Source organism: Cherax quadricarinatus, chromosome 46, assembly GCF_038502225.1.
Source record: "Cherax quadricarinatus isolate ZL_2023a chromosome 46, ASM3850222v1, whole genome shotgun sequence".
NCBI lineage: Eukaryota > Metazoa > Arthropoda > Malacostraca > Decapoda > Parastacidae > Cherax > Cherax quadricarinatus.
Window position 1 is genome coordinate 138,819 of NC_091337.1, and position 17,836 is coordinate 156,654.

Here is a 17,836-nt window from a genome sequence, read left to right on the forward strand (position 1 = left end):
CCTTTGCCACTTTTATTTTTAAAACAGCGTGTTATTTTTTACTAGTAAATCACATTGTATTTACATGAATATTCTTCATTTAAAAGGCTCAATCATTAACCCCTTAACTGTCCAAACATAGATCTACGTTCTTACTGCTAATGCTCCAAATGTAGATCAATATTTTATTTTTCCTGTTTCCAAATTTGGCATGATTGGCCTGAGATGTCTAGTCAGTATAGAATGGATCTCAACACTGTGTGTGTGTGTGTGTGTGTGTGTGTGTGTGTGTGTGTGTGTGTGTGTGTGTGTGTGTGTGTGTGTGTGTGTGCGCGTGTGTGTGCATGCGTGTGTGTGTGTGTGTGTGTGCATGCGTGTGTGTGTGTGTGTGTGTGCATGCGTGTGTGTGTGTGTGTGTGTGTGTGCATGCGTGCGCGTGCATGCGTGCGCGTGCATGCGTGTGCTTGCTGTATTAAAAAAAATCTGGGACCACTTAATACCTTGTAGGAGCACCAGTTCAGTTGAGTGCCAGCTAGCACAAACAGCTTGGCAAACACCAGGGATTCACTGATGCCATGTCATATTAATACTGTACTCCACTTTTAAGAGGAAAGTGATGTTGACCCCGAATTTAGTGGCTTTGAGACGGATGTAGCCACAAGTGGTCAAGCAGATATCAAAAACCTTGATAATAATCCATGTGCAACATTTGTGCCACATCCTTTCAATTTTGATACCACTAGTTGTATCATCCTGCTAGAGCATCCTATAATCTATGCCATAAGTAAAGAAAAATGATTTTAGAACATGTGTGATGTGTGTTTGGCAGCCTGGGTGGGTGACTGATTGACTTTGACTGATTCTGTCTCTGTCTATCTCACAGGTACACTTAAGTACAGTTATCATACAAAATGTAAATTACCTAGGATAACCCCCAAAAAAGACAGTGCTATACTGTGCATATAGATATAAGGCATAAGCATGACTGTGGCAAGTAATACATATTTCATCTTGTTCAGGAATCAGATGTGACTATTCTGCAACATGTGTAATACCTGTTGGTTCATGAGTGGCTCTCTCTGAGACAGAGAGAGACAGGCAGACAGAGATACACACACTGGCAGAGATATACACACAAGCAGACAGAAATACTCACACAGGCAAACAGAGACACACACACAGGCAGACAGAGATACACAAGCAGGCAGACAGACAGATACAAACGGATAGATATATGTAACAGTGGGAACAAATTAAAAATTACGCCAAGGTTCACTGGGAGCAGTGCATGATCAGCAATATTGAATGATGAGTGACTGCACCATCAGCAGTGTAGAGTGACACTTATCTGACATAATACTTCAAGGAGTTTCATATACAGTGGAACCCTGAATATTGGCCATAATCCGTTCCAGAAGGTCAGCTTCAATTCAAAGCAGCCTAAATTCGAAGCAATATTTCCCATAAGAATTAACCTTTTCAGGGTCCAGAGGCCAAATTTCAAAGTGTGCACCAGGGTCCAAGAATTTTCAGAAAATAATTGTTATTTTTTCTTATGAAATGGTAGAGAATCTTTTTCTTAAAGGTAATAAAACAAAAAGTACGAAATTTAATGGAAAATTGATTAAATTATGCTCTCGCGAATTTTGATGTGTTTGCAATATTTACGCATCGGCGATTTTGCCGACTTTGACTCCCATTTTAGGGCAATTACAGTATTCCAGTCAACCAAATTCTTAGCTATTTCACTAGTATTATTTCTATTCTATCGCTTGAGCACAAGTAATCGGCAATTCAATGCTACAACAGCAAAATAAAGTGACCGGAAATTGGTAATTTGGCCAATTTAATGCAAAGTGCAAAATATTCCAATTTCAAAATAGGGTTCAAAATAAACAGTGCAGGCAATCTTGGCACTAAACTAACATTTCCTCTGTTCATTAGTATTAAAAACCATTTGTCTCCATTCACTCCTATCAAACACACTCACGCATGCCTGATGGAAGTCCAAGCCCCTCGCACACAAAACCTCCTTTACCCCCTCCCTCCAACCTTTCCTAGGTCGACCCCTACCCCGCCTTCCTTCCACTACAGACTGATACACTCTTGAAGTCATTCTGTTTCGCTCCATTCTCTCTACATGTCTGAACCACCTCAACAACCCTTCCTTACCAAAACTGTTGTCCAGAGGGCTGAGGAAGGGTTGTTGAGGTGGTTCGGACATGTAGAGAGAATGGAGCGAAACAGAATGACTTCAAGAGTGTATCAGTCTGTAGTGGAAGGAAGGCGGGGTAGGGGTCGGCCTAGGAAAGGTTGGAGGGAGGGGGTAAAGGAGGTTTTGTGTGCGAGGGGCTTGGACTTCCAGCAGGCATGCGTGAGCGTGTTTGATATGAGTGAATGGAGACAAATGTTTTTTAATACTTGATGTGCTGTTGGAGTGTGAGCAAAGTAACATTTATGAAGGGATTCAGGGAAACCGGCAGGCCGGACTTGAGTCCTGGAGATGGGAAGTACAGTGCTGCAGTTTAAAAACTGTAGTGTAAAGCACCCTTCTGGCAAGACAGTGATGGAGTGAATGATGGTGAAAGTTTTTCTTTTTCGGGCCACCCTGCCTTGGTGGGAATCGGCCAGTGCGATAATAAAAAAAAAAAATATTTCTAGACAATAGTATGTGACCAAGGCAGATGAACATGTTCACCTGTCAATATGCTTATGACTGATTACTATTTTCATACCTAATATTAGTGTCAGAACAAAGATTGGCTATAAATTCACAAGAACTACTACAAATTGTAATTTTTCTTCTTTCAACAAACCAGCCATATTCTACCAACGTAGGGTGGTCCAAAAAGAAAAATGAAAGTTTCTCTCTTTAAATTTAGTAATGTATACAGGAGAAGGGGGTTACTAGTCCCTTAATTCCCGGCAGTTTAGTCACATCTTGTGACACGAATGGCTGACGGAGGAAGAATTCTATTCCATTTCCCCGTAGAGATAAGAGGAAATAAACTAGAAGAAGAACTAGCAAGAAAATAGAAGAAAACCCAGAGGGATAAGTATACGCTTGTACATGCTTGTGTAGTGTGATCCTAGTGTAAGTAGGAGGAGCAAGATGTACAGCAGGGCCCCATTTTATGGCATTCCACTAATACGGACATTTCAAATTATGACCAAAGAACTATACGGCTCCCCCACCTGACTTTCTCATACGGTCACTACGTGCCACTCGGTTTGTTTACATTCTTCATGAGCACCACATCTATCCATTATGTCAGGAAATTTTCCAAAATTTCAAGTGTGTTAAAGTTATTTCATATTTTATATATACAGCCTCTCCTCACTTAATGACGGAGTTCTGTTCCTAAGACCGTGCTGTTAAACGAATTCATTGCTAAGTGAGGAGCTTACTATAATGGTAATGAGTTTGTGTCAACCATCTTTAATATTGTTTTAATGTCACCTTTGCACCATTTATAACTTTTCTGGTATATTTTTAAATGTTTATGCAGTAGTGTACTGTATATTGACATAAACAAAATAGAGGAAATCAGCCCTGAATACATTATTTAGGTATGAATACTGGTCAAAGAGCGTGTCGTAAGTTCGAGGCGTCGGTAAACGAGTACGTCGTTAAATGAGGATAGGCTGTACTCTGATAATTATACTTGTGTACCTGTACCTTAATAGTTACTGTGCTGGCATGCAGGTACACATTAAAATCACTAAGAGTTTCTTCTTAGTTTCAAAGATGCCATATTAATAATGATAATAAAACAACAATAATCACTGAGGTACATTAAATGTTGTTTATTATGTTAATATAGACATTTTCATTAATCCATCAATGATATTTTTCAAAATTGTATAATGAACAAGCTACATAACATATAAACATTAGAAATACACCTCAAAGTGGAATAAATTAACATAAATATAAGATTTTTTTCAGTCGTCTTGACGGAGTGTTGAAAACAATACCATTTCCCTAGTTCAACACCAAAGAAAATGTGTACACAATAGTATTACTGGAGGGTAACTGTAGAAAATTATTCTTTTCATATGCCTTCACTCAGAGCGTCATTCCTTCTAAAAATACAGTGGACCCTCAACCAGCGATGGCATCGATTAACGATAAATCTGACTAGCGATACATTTTAACGCAAAAATTTTGACTCGACTAGCGCTTAAAAACCCGACCAGCGCTATTCGTTCCGTACGAGATGCGTCCACTTTGGCCTGAGCGTGCCTCACTTGTCCCGTGGGTGCCAGTGTTTACAAGCCAGCCACTGCGGTCGCTTCCAAACATACAACTGGAACATTTCATATTATCACAGCCTTTGTAGTGATTGCACCTGCAAAATAAGTCACCATGGGCCCCAAGAAAGCTTCTAGTGCCAACCCTACAGCAAAAAGGGTGAGAATTACTATGGAGATGAAGAAAGAGATCATTGTTAAGTATGAAAGTGGAGTGCGCGTCTCTGAGCTGGTCAAGTTGTATAATAAACCCCAATCAACCATCGCTACTATTGTGGGCAAGAAAACGGCAATCAAGGAAGCTATTCTTGCCAAAGGTGCAACTATGTTTTCGAAACTGAGATCGCAAGCGGTAGAAGATGTTGAGAGACTCGTATTGGTGTGGATAAACGAGAAACAGATAGCAGGAGATAGCATCTCTCAAGCGATCATATGTGAAAAGGCTAGGACGATTTAATTAAAAAAATGCCAGCAACTAGTGATGTGAGTGAATTTAAGGCCAGCAAAGGTTGGTTTGAGAGATTTAAGAAGCGTAGTGGCATTCATAGTGTGATAAGGCATGGTGAGGCTGCCAGTTCGGACCACAAAGCGGCTGAAAAATATGTGCAGGAATTCAAGGAGTACATAGAGGCTGAAGGATTGAAACCTGAACAAGTGTTTAATTATGACGAAACAGGCCTGTTTTGGAAGAAAATGCCAAGCAGGACGTACATTACTCAGGAGGAAAAGGCACTCCCAGGACATAAGCCTATGAAAGACAGGCTTACTCTGTTGTTGTGTGCCAATGCTAGTGGTGATTGCAAAGTGAAGCCTTTATTGGTGTATCACTCTGAAACTCCCAGAGTGTTAAGGAAAAACAATGTCCTCAAGGCTAATTTGTGTGTGCTGTGGAGGGCAAACAGTAAGGCATGGGTCACTAGGGACTTTTTCTATGACTGGTTACACCATGCATTTGCCCCCAATGTGAAAAATTACTTAATTGAAAAGAAATTAGACCTTAAGTGCCTCCTGGTATTAGACAATGCTCCTGGTCATCCTTCAGACTTGGCAGAGCGACTTTCTAGGGACATGAGCTTCATTAAGGTGAAGTTTTTGCCTCCTAATACCACTCCTCTCCTGCAGCCCATGGACCAGCAGGTCATTTCCAACTTCAAGAAACTGTACACAAAAGCTATGTTTGAAAAGTGCTTTGTAGTGACCTCAGAAACTCAACTGACTCTTAGAGAGTTTTGGAAAGATCATTTTACCATCCTCAATTGTGTAAACATTAGAGGTAAGGCTTGGGAGGAAGTGACTAAGAGGACCTTGAACTCTGCTTGGAAAAAACTGTGGCCAGAATGTGTAGACAAAAGGGATTTTGAAGGGTTTGAGGCTAACCCTGAGAATCCTATGCCACATCAGGAATCCATTGTGGCATTGGGGAAGTCCTTGGGGTTGGTTGGAGGTTAGTGGGGAGGATGTGGAAGAGCTGGTGGAGGAGGACAATGAAGAACTAACCACTGATGAGCTGCTAGATCATCTTGAACAGCAAGAGGGCAGACCTGAGGAAACTGCTTTGGAGGAGGGGATAGAGAAATTGAAGAAGTTGCCTACTTCAAAGATTAAGGAAATGTGTGCAAAGTGGCTTGAAGTGCAAACCTTTTTTGATGAAAATCACCCTGACACAGCTATTGCAAGCCGTGTTGGCAACCTGTACACTGACAGTGTTGTGAACCACCTTAGGAAAGTCATAAAGGAACGAGAGGTACAGGTATCTATGGACAGATATGTTGTGCGACAGAAGTCTAGTGACTCTGAAGCTGGTCCTAGTGGCATTAAAAGAACAAGGGAAGTAACCCCAGAAAAAGACTTGCTACCTCAAGTGCTAATGGAAGGGGATTCCCCTTCTAAACACTAAGAAGATCAACGGTCTCCCCTCCTCCCCTCCCATCAATCATCACCAGATCTTCAATAAAGGTAAGTGTCATGTAACTGTGCATGTCTTCTTCAGTTTGTGTGTATTAAAATTAATATTTCATGTGGTAAAAATTTTTTTTTCAATACTTTGGGGTGTCTTGCACAGATTAATTTGATTTCCATTATTTCTCATGGGGAAAATTAACTTGACTAACGATTATTATGATTAACGATGAGCTCTCAGGAACGGATTAATATCGCTGGTTGAGGGTCCACTGTAGTGTGTAACATGAAAAGGAAAGTGTTGCTCTTTATTTATTCTAATGTACCAATGTGGAGACAACTTGTACACAATGTAAGGTGTTTGTATTATGGTATAAGCTTCACAGACATGGAAATGAACGTGTATGAACCATACCCAGACGCATTCATCTGCTTGCTTACATACTCCGTGTCACTGTCCTCTCTCATTTACTAGTTCTCCCCCTCTCATTTATTTGTTTTAACTCGTTTACTCATCTCTCTCCCTACATTAAGACAACAGATATTTTAAAGTAAGTAATGAGTGTACTGTATGTGCATTTTATCACTCTAGGGTGCTTTAAATGTTGTAGTATACTATGTGTGGATAGGGTGTCGCCTACCTACCTACCACACCTCACTTCTTACAATAAACACTACTCATCTCTCGCCCTGCATTAAGAATACCAGTAGTATTTTAAGGTAAGTAATGAGTGCGCAGTTGTCCCCCAAATTCACGGGGGTAATGTTGCAAGACCACCTGCCAATATGATAAAACCGCGAATTCTTGACACAGTTAAAAAAAATGCCTATAAATGCCTATTTTTATAGTTTAAACCCTAAATATGCTCCCAAAACACTTCAGCTTCATACATCACCCTTACAAAAAAAAAAAAAAAAAAAAGATAAAGATAAACCCGTATACAGTATTGTACAGTGGTCCCTCGTTTTTCATAATTAATCCATTCCTGGAGTTGCTACTATTATCGAAATCTAAGATTTGCAAATCAGTTTTCCCCATAAGAAATAATGTAAATACAATTAATCCGTTCCTGACACCCAGAAGTATTAAAACAAAAAATTTTTTTACATGAAATATAGATGTAGTACATAAACAATACAATGGGAAATGATGAATGAAACATTAACAGCATAACACTTACCTTTATTGGAGATTCTTCTTAGTGTATGGGAGACTGGAGGAGGAGAGAGATTGGATTGTTTACAGTTTGGAAGGGGAATCCCCTTCCAGCAACACCTCGGGCACCAATTGCTTTTCTGGGGTTGCTTCTCTTCTCTGTTATGCCACTAGGACCACCTTGAGAGTCACTGGAGTCCTGTCTCGCAAAACAACTGTGGAGAGAGCTCTGTTTCTGGCGTCTCTTTAACACTTCCCTAAAATGGCCCAAGACTTTGTCACTGTACATGTTGCCAACATGGCTTGCAACAACCTTGTCAGGGTGATGTTTCTCCATAAAGCTTTCCATCTTACCCCACATAGCAAAAATCTCTTTAATTTCTGAAGAAGGCACCTTCTTCCATCTCTCTTCCTCCTCCTCTGCAGCAAGATTCTGAGCTGCGATCTGTTGCTGTTCCTGCTGAAGCTCTTGCAGCTCCTCAGTGGTGAGCTCTTCGTTGTGGTCTTCCACCAACTCTTCCACATCCTCCAAACTCACATCCAACCCCATGGAACTCCCCAGTGCCACAATTGATTTAACAACAGATATAGGCTCATCAGGGTCAGTCCCAAGCCCTTCAAAATCCCTCTTGTCGACACAATCTGGCCACAATTTTCTCCAAGCAGAGTTCAAAGTCCTGGTAGTCACTCCCTCCCAAGCCATACCTATAAGGGTTATGCAATGGAGGATACTGAAGTGTTCTCTCCAAAATTCCTTTAGGGTCAAGTGAGTGTCTGTGGTCACAGTCAAGCACCTGTGAAACATTGCTTTGGTGTAGAGTTTTTTAAAGTTTGCAATGACCTGCTGGTCCATGGGCTGGAGGAGAGGAGTGGTATTCGGGGGCAAGAACTTTACTGTGATGAACCCAAACTCCTTGAAAATTAGGTCATCCAAGTTTGGAGGATGAGCAGGTGCATTGTCCATTACTAGCAGGGCACTTAGAGATCCAATTTCTTTTCCAGGAGGTAAAAGTTAAGACACTTGTGCAACATCTGGTTATCTTTATTGTAAACGTTTCGCCATCCAGTGGCTTTATCAATACAAATTCTTGGACATAATTAGAAAACAGAAGAACTATATACAAAAGATGAGGTAATTAGTCCCTCAGCCTTGGAGGTGGTGTTTACAACACCGTGGTTGTAGAGATTCTGAAGCACAAGTAAGGAGACTGGCGCTTATATAGGCGTCAGTGAATAGAGACGTGTAGCAGATGAGGGCATAGTCACTGGTAGGCGGGATTCCCCAGTGGAAGTAGGTCCTTCCCAAATTGATGGGCTAGTTGTTGTGAAGAAGGTCTTGTAGATGTCCTCTGAATCAAGATACCATGATGTTGCAGTGCCTGACAAGTTGTGCAAGACAGGTATACAATACCGACAAGATGAAAGTTAAGACACTTGTGCAACATCTGGTTATCTTTATTGTAAACGTTTCGCCATCCAGTGGCTTTATCAATACAAATTCTTGGATGGCGAAACGTTTACAATAAAGATAACCAGATGTTGCACAAGTGTCTTAACTTTCATCTTGTCGGTATTGTATACCTGTCTTGCACAACTTGTCAGGCACTGCAACATCATGGTATCTTGATTCAGAGGACATCTACAAGACCTTCTTCACGACTTCTACAACTAGCCCATCAATTTGGGAAGGACCTACTTCCACTGGGGAATCCCGCCTACCAGTGACTATGCCCTCGTCTGCTACACGTCTCTCTTCACTGACACCTATATAAGCGCCAGTCTCCTTACCTGTGCTTCAGAATCTCTACAACCATGGTGTTGTAAACACCACCTCCAAGGCTGAGGGATTGATTACCTCATCTTTTGTATATAGTTCTTCTGTTTTCTAATTATGTCCAAGAATTTGTATTGATAAAGCCACTGGATGGCGAAACGTTTACAATAAAGATAACCAGATGTTGCACAAGTGTCTTAACTTTCATCTTGTCAGTATTGTATACCTGTCTTGCACATTTCCAGGAGGTAATTCTTCACACTAGGGCCAAACACTTCATTGAACCACTCGACGAAAATTTCCCTCGTGACCCATGCCTTACTATTAGATTTCCAAAACACACACAATTTACTCTTCATAACATTGTTTTTCCTGAACACACTGGGATTTTCAGAATGGTACACTAGTAATGGCTTCACTTTGAAATCCCCACTAGCATTAGCACAGAACATGAGCATCAGCCTGTCTTTCATAGGCTTGTGTCCTGGCATTGCCTTTTCCTCCTGTGTAATGAAGGTCCTCTTTGGCATTTTCTTCCAAAAGAGGCCTGTTTCGTCACAATTGAACACTTGTTCAGGTTTCAGTCCTTCAGCCTCTATGTACCGGCCGGGGTATGGTTTACTCCTTGAATTCATGCACATATTTTTCAGCCGCCTTGTGGTCTGAACTGGCAGCCTCACCATGCCTTACCACACTGTGTACGCCAGTACGGTTCTTAAATCTCTCAAACCAACCTTTGCTGGCCTTAAATTCACTCACATCACCACTATTTGCAGGCAATTTCTTTACCAGATCATTGTGCAACTGCCTAGCCTTTTCACAAATAATCGAAGTCATAAGAGTATCTCCTGCTAATTGTTTCTCGTTTATCCACACCAATAATAACTTCTCAACATCTTCGAGTACTGGTGATCTCATTTTTGTCAGCATAGTTACCCCTTTTGCAACAACAGCATCCTTGATTTCCTTTTTCTTGACCACTATGGAACATATGGTTGTGTAGAGTTTCTTATACATCCTGGCCAGTTTGGCCGCACTTGTGCCACTTTCATATTGTTCAATGATGTTTTTCTTAAATTCAATCGTATTTCTCACCTTCTTTACCACAGGCTTGGCACTAGGAGCTTTCTTTGGAGCCATGGTAGCTTATTTAGCACTTGCAAGCACTAAAATGAGTGGAATATTATGAAATATTTCGTAGGAGCATGTGAGGGGACCTTCGCTCACTGGTAAACAATGCCTCCCTACCCTGGCTGGGTAGGGAGGCCACCCTGGCTCACACCATGTGTATGTGTCCCGGACGAACTACTATTCGCGAGTCAACCTATGATTAGCGAGCCCATGTTTATACAAAAATATCCCTATGATTTACGAAATCTATGATTCCCGAGAACTATGAAAAGCGAGGGACCACTGTACTTCTATGTCTCCCGCAGTGCTAGAATGTAAAATACCAATGTTGCCCCCATAATTCATGTAACCCCATTTTCTTTGGCACATACAGTGGACCCTCAACTAATGGCGGCATCAAGTAACGGCAAATTCATCCAATGGCGCTCTTTGGTGTAAAAAAAAAATGGCTCTACCTGCGGAGAAAAACTCGTCTAACGACTTGTCCATGCGGCCGGAGTGCGGCCTGAGCGGGCCCAGCCACTCCAAGACTCCATGTACAGCCAGTGTGCCAGTGTTTACAAGCCGTTTCAGTTGATTCCAAGTGTACCTGCGATATATTTTGTATTATTCCAGTGTTTTTAGTGCTTGTAACTGCTAAATAAGCCAACATGGGCCCAAAGAAAGTGTCTAGTGCCAACCCTGTGATAAAGAAGGAAAGAAACACGATAAAATTCAAGAAAGTACCAAAGTGGAGGAAGAAGAGAGAGGGGAGAATGTGCCTTCTGCAGTGATTCATTGATTCTATGATATGTATGATACTAAAGCAGCAGGTAGCGATAAAGTGTAGAATTAAGTGTAGCAAGTAAGTTAAGAGAGTAAGCGATAGAAAAACAACACGAAAGTAACTCTCCAGTATTGTTGGATGTGTGTACATCTGCTGAACATACGCCAGCCTGCTATCTTCCACTACCCTAAACCTCTGCCAGCATCTCCTCCATCAAACTAACTAATTAAACTAACATCTCATCCAAGGTAAGTGTAAATATAAAAGTGTAAGAATAAAAGTAAATACAGTATCTTCTTTCTTTCAACACACCGGCCGTATCCCACCAAGGCAGGGTGGCCCAAAAAGAAAAAATGAAAGTTTCTATTTTTAAATTTAGTAATTTATACAGGAGTAGGGGTCACTAGCCCCTTGCTCCTGGCATTTTAGTCTCCTCTTACGACACGCATGGCTTACGGAGGAAGAATTCTGTTCCACTTCCCCATGGAGAAAAGTAAATATCTTAAGTGCAAATATGTAAGTCACTCTGACTTTTGGGTTATCCTAAGTACTTTACACATATTTATTTATTTATTTATTTATTTATTTATTAACAATTTGAGCACACATACAGAGGTACAAAAAAATACAGATAAGAGCAGCATGCCAAAGCCACTTATACTATGCATAGCATTACGGGCTGGCTTAAAATTAACTTAAGATTAACTAAGCAATGATGAAATCAGTGATAAAACATTAATGTAAACAGATTACTATAAAGCACAAGTGAGTATTACAAAGACAGGTCATATGGTTGCATGCATTGTTGTACATTCAGTCGTATGAAGTATTCTGTTAGGTAGTGTATTTAAAAAATAATAAAGTTAGATTCGGTTTTAGGTTTAACATTTATGTGATATAATTGTGAGAAACATTTAAGATATACAATTTATAAGGTTCAGTTATTCAGTATTTATTTGGTTTTGGGTGAGTAAGTGATCTTTGAGAAGAGACTTGAATTTATAAACAGGTAGTGTTTCTTTTATATTTACAGGTAATGAATTCCAGATTTTAGGGCCTTTTATGTGCATTGAGTTTTTGCATAGTGTGAGATGGACATGAGGAACATCAAAGAGTGATCTGTGCCTTGTGTTATGGTCATGTGTTCTGTTGAGGTTGGCAAGGAGATATTTGAGGGGAGGGTTAATATCAGAGTTAAGTGTTCTATGTATGTAATAGATGCAGTAATAAGTATGGATGTTTTGTATGGTGAGTAGGTTTAGTGTATTGAATATTGGTGGAGTGTGCTGCCTGTAGTGAGAATTTGTTATCATTCTAACTGCAGCCTTTTGTTGGGTAATTAGTGGTCTGAGATGGTTAATTGTTGTTGAGCCCCATGCACAAATTCCATAGGTGAGATAGGGGTAAATAAGAGAGTGATATAGGGCCAGGAGGGCTGACTGTGGAACATAGTACCGTATCTTCGATAGTATGCCTACAGTCTTGGAAATTTTCTTAGAAATTTGTTGTATATGTGTATGAAATTTGAGTCTATTATCAAGGTGGATTCCTAAGAATTTTCCCTCTGTTAGCTTTGTGATAGGTGATCCGTTTATCATTATGTTAAGAGGGACATCTGTAGCTCTGTTACCAAACTGAATGAAGTAGGTTTTGTCAATGTTTAGTGTAAGTTTGTTAGTCCTCATCCAGGTAGATATTTTCTGTAATTCGGTATTTACAGTATTGGCTAGCATGACTGGGCTCGGGTGAGAGAAGACGTATGTAGTGTCATCTGCAAATAGTGTGGGTTTGAGTAATTGCGAAGCATTTGGAAGGTCATTTATGTATAGGAGAAAGAGAAGAGGGCCAAGGACACTTCCCTGTGGGACACCAACTGTAATTGGTTGCGCAGAAGAGTTTGCCCCATTTGCGTACACATATTGGCTTCTGTTGCTGAGGTATGACTTGAGGTAGTTGAGGGAGTGCCCTCTTATACCATAGTGTGACAATTTTACGTGGAGCAAGTCATGGTCAACTGTATCAAAAGCTTTACGTAAGTCAATGAAGATCCCCAGTGGGACTTCTTTTTTCTCTATTGCAGTGTACATGTATATATGTTCTAGCATGTGTATAATAGCATCATTAGTATTTTTATTAGGCCTGAATCCAAATTGGCAGGGGTTGAGTATGTTTTGGGAGATAAGGTAGGAGTAGATTCGTTTATGAATTAATTTTTCGAAGATTTTTGAGAGAGGGTGTAAGTTGGATATTGGCCTATAGTTATTCAACTCTGTTTGGTCTCCTCCTTTGTGGATCAGGGTGACCCTTGCTATTTTGAGTACTGTAGGGAAGGTGGAGGATTCAATGGATTTGTTAAAGAGTGTTGCAATGATTGGTGATAGTACTTGTGACACTTTTTTGTATATAAAGGGTGGTAAGGTATTTAAATCTCCTGCCTTGTTTTTTAGTGCGTTGATAATAAGGGAGACTTCGTATGGGTTAGTCGGAGCTAGGAACAGTGTGTTCGGGTAGTTGCCGGTGAGGTAGTCATTTGGTGGGGTATCTGAGCTTGGGATTTTATTGGCAAGGTTTTGTCCTATAGTGGAGAAGAAATCATTGAGTCTGTTTGCTGTTTCTGTTGGTGGGAGTTGGGGTTCATCTGATTTTGCTAATTTTATTTCGCTATTTCGTGATATCTTTTTTGTTCCCAGAATTTCTGATAGGGTTTTCCAGGTCTTTTTTATATCACCTCGTAAGTTGGATAATCTGTTCTCATAATACAATTTTTTTGCCCTTCTTATCAGGCTGGTTAGGATTGACGAGTAACGTTTTGTTTGGTCTCTGGTTATGTGACCCATTCTGTACTGTTTTTCATATTGGTGTTTTGTATTTATGGATTTGAGAATGCTGGGTGTTAGCCAGGGACTGTTCAGTCTCTTAGCTGTCATCTGTTTAGTTTTTTTAGGGCAGTGCTTGTTATAGAGGTATTGGGTCTTTTTTAGAAAATTATTAATACATTCGTCAATATCTGTATAGATTTCTAGCTCAGTGTGCCAATCAATGTTTGCTACTGCTGTTGTGAAGTTATTAATGGCTGCCTCATTGTGAAGTCTGAAGGTGACTTTAGTAGTGTCTTGGGGTAGTTTACCAAGAGTTGTTATGAGGAAAGTAGGGTAGTGGTCTGTGGTATTATCTGTAATTATGCCTGATTTTAAAGGGGATATGGTGTTGGTCCAGATGTGGTCAAGTAGGGAAACACTAGTCTCTGTAACTCTCGTAGGTTTTGTTACTGTTGGTAGTAACATACAGTTACTCATTGTGTTTGTGAATTCAGTAACATGTGGGTCCTGGTCTTGCAGGAGATTTATGTTGAAGTTACCTGAGAGTAGTAAGTGATCTTTGTTCATGCGTGCATCAGTTATCATACTTCCTAGGTTTTGACTAAATTGGGTAATGTTTGACTGTGGAACTCTGTAGATGTTTATCAATGTGAGAGGTTTTTGTAGGTATTTGGATTTGAATTTAGCTATTATATATTCCCCATGTTCATCCCTTGTGCAAGTATTAGTGATACATTCTAGTTGGTCTGAGTAGTATATGGCTGTGCCACCCCCTTGTTGGTCTGGCCTACAGTTGTGTATGGCTGTGTAACCAGGAATGGCATAGACATCTGTACTATCAGGCTTTAGCCAGGTTTCAGTTAGTGTAATGATGGACATATTGGCATGTAAGGAATTTAGTAATGCTATGAGGTCATCGTAATGCTTGCTTAAAGATCTGATATTGTAATTAAAGATAGTTATGTTGTTGTTGGCACTGAGAAGTGCCTTTGATTGTTCTGCAGTGTAGTAATTACAGTAACTGTTTGATTCATTTAAGTCATTAAATAAGAGGTTGGTATCAGGATCAATGCTTGTAATCATAAGATTTGTAGTGAATCTATAGTTAGAATTAAGTATAAAACAAAGTAAATAGTCTTAAGCTAAAAAATAGCACCTGAATTATTTAACAAATGTAAAATAATGAGCTAAGGTAGTTTTTTTTTTTTTTTTTTTTTTTAAGCTAAAATAAAGGAGACAATATAAAAGGGACTAATACAAATAAAGTGATGATCAAATAATGGAGCTTGGGAATATGATAGTAGGTAGTACTATAAAGGTAATTTTTTAAAGTTAGAATTATAGTATAAAATTATAATATAAAAGGGACTAATATAGGTTGTGGTGAACAATAAAGTGGTAATCAAATAAATGAGCTTTGGAATATAATGGCAAAATTGTGAACTTATTCTACTTTAGCACCTGAGAATAGCACCTTGATTATTTTAACAATTGTGAATATATAAACTAGGGTAGTTATATAAAGCTAAAATAAAGGAGAAAATATATAAGGGACTAAAATTAAGTAATGGTAAACAAAGTTAAATGGACAGATGGTAGGAATTATAATATAAACTTATAATATAAAAATACAATTTGAAATGGTACTTGCAATTGCACTAGAGTCTGGTATAGGTTGTTGACAAGATCAAGATTATAACTAGATTTAAATTGACAAAATAAAATTCACAATTAAAGTACCAAAAGAATAATAGTAAAAAAATAACAATGGTAATGTCTTGGTTATAATATGATAGTAAGATGGTAGACAGGTACCCAGGTACACAGGTACAAAGGATAATATAAAGGTTGGGGTTGAATATACAAACTTGAAAATTTGGCAACAAAATGTTATGGGAAGTATAAGATAATGTTTAATGTACAAAAGTAAAATTGACTGGAAGTAAATATGGTGTTTAATAAAATTTTAGTAAGTAATAATGATTACAAAAAAAGTGAAAAAGTAATGTTTATTTCATTCAATATTGCACTGGTAGTTATACTAGAGGTTATATGGCAGTACAAGGTAATTAAGAGTACTCTAAGATAGTAAATGTGGTATTAAAACAGGTAAAGGTAATTAGACAAGTAATGGTTATTAAATGTCAAAAATGTTAAGAGTAAATTGAAATTTTAGTAAAAATGATAATTATTAATTTTAGTAAGTAATATCAATTGATAGTATTTAAAAAAATATGAGGTAGTAATATGGACAGAGAAAGTATCAATTCAGCTAATGTTTAAGCGAACAATAGTAAATAAGAAAATCACATAAGGTGACTTATGCTTACTAGTAAAATCACAAAATGAGGTAGTTGATTATTTAATTACTAAGAGATTGTACAATGAAATTTGAACAATAATGGAGCAAAACATACACTACACTACATAGGCTTTTAAGTTGGACATTGTTTAGTTATTCTCTGTAAGATTAGTATCCCTGAGAAATCGTGATAGATCATTCTCGTTCGTGATTGTGTACAGTTGACCTACATTTGTTTTCCTAACAAGAATTTTCCCATCCCGTGTGAAGCATTGGTGTATTGTGTCATTATTCTCCCGCTTAAGTTTTCTGACTCTATACAGGAGGTTCTGACGTTTTTTGGTAAGACACTCGTTTATGTATACCTCTTTCTTTACTTTAATAGATGCAATAATTAAGTCTTTTTTCCTGTCATGTGAGTGGAATCTAAGCATAACACTTTTTCTACCATGGGATCCTAGTAACCTGGCTTCTTTTATTTCAGACTCTGGTACAATAACACTTGTTTGGTCCTTTATGATCTGCAGAGTAATTTCTTTACTGTTTGTTTGGTTCATATCACTGGGAAAAAGTGGACTGTTAACTATTACTGCGTCCGATAGTTTATCTTGTTCAGTTTTATCTTCTTGGAGAGCAAAGTAGTCGCTGAACTGGTTATCCAAGTTGTTCTTCCATTCTTTTACTGCTTCTTCAACCTTTGTATTAATGATATTATTTGTTGGGTATGGCTATCTATGACTGTTTGGATGGTCTTGTCACAGTTAGTCATTTCTGATGTTGTTAACTTTTGTTCAAGACTGAGGATTTTGTTCTCGAGTTGTGTCATCCTGGTGTCTAGTTTTGTTAGCGTCTCTCGAAGATTCATATTTTCAATAACTAAGTTGGAGATGCATGACTTTAGGGTATCTGGATCGTTGGTCATACCTGAGAGACTACTTGGTAGGTTGAATCCGGAGAAGAGAGGGGAGGATGGGCTGGTGGCAGCCATGTTTGTTGTTATTGTTGTGGTGTCGCCTTGAGTGGTGGTGAGTGGGGTGGTTGCTGGGCCGGCGTCCTCCTGGCTACACTTGTTGAATAGTTGATTTTTCGGTGTTTTCTTGCTGGCCTTGGTGCTGTTTCCTCTTAGATTGCGCCTCATAATTCTACAGGAATTGTTGTAGTTAAGAAGAAGTTGTAGTATACAAAGCTTAGGGTTACGTTGTTCGGCTGGCAGCGGGGTGTTGCTTTCGGTTTGTGTGCAGTCTTCCTTTTATCTCTATTATTTTCGATTTGTAGGTTTCACTGTTGGTAATCTTTGGTCATTCTGGGTGCTACGTTGGGTAGATGCTGCTATGTATGATAATCTATGTAACTGTATTTGTGTATACCTACTTACTTATTTATAAATTAAAATATAAATATTTCTTATTTATAAATTAAAATGTAAATATTTCTTATTTATAAACTACATACATTGTGTAAGTGTGATGGTGTTGGTGGCAGAAGCCTGCACCGCCACCAGCACGGCTTCTCTCAGTGGCGGCCCTTAAACCCAACAATAACACACCGTTCACTCCTCTCATACATTGACATATTTTATTCATTCTAGAGTATATATCATGTTTCTATGTTATTAATATTGTTATAATGTCATATTAGATGAATTGTGATAGATAAATAAGCCTTAGAGATGATATTAGCGTCATATTGAAGCATAATAAAGTTGTCTTCCCCTTGCGTCCTACCTGTCTGTCATACACCAACAACTCCAGTCAAT

The 17,836-nt window shown here is 38.9% G+C and overlaps 1 protein-coding gene across 1 annotated transcript in view; it reads left to right on the forward strand.

Moving 5' to 3' along the window:
- LOC128688420 (UTP--glucose-1-phosphate uridylyltransferase) overlaps window positions 1-17,836 on the forward strand; it is a 170,285-nt gene that overhangs the window by 129,935 nt on the left and 22,514 nt on the right. The window lies entirely within an intron of this gene.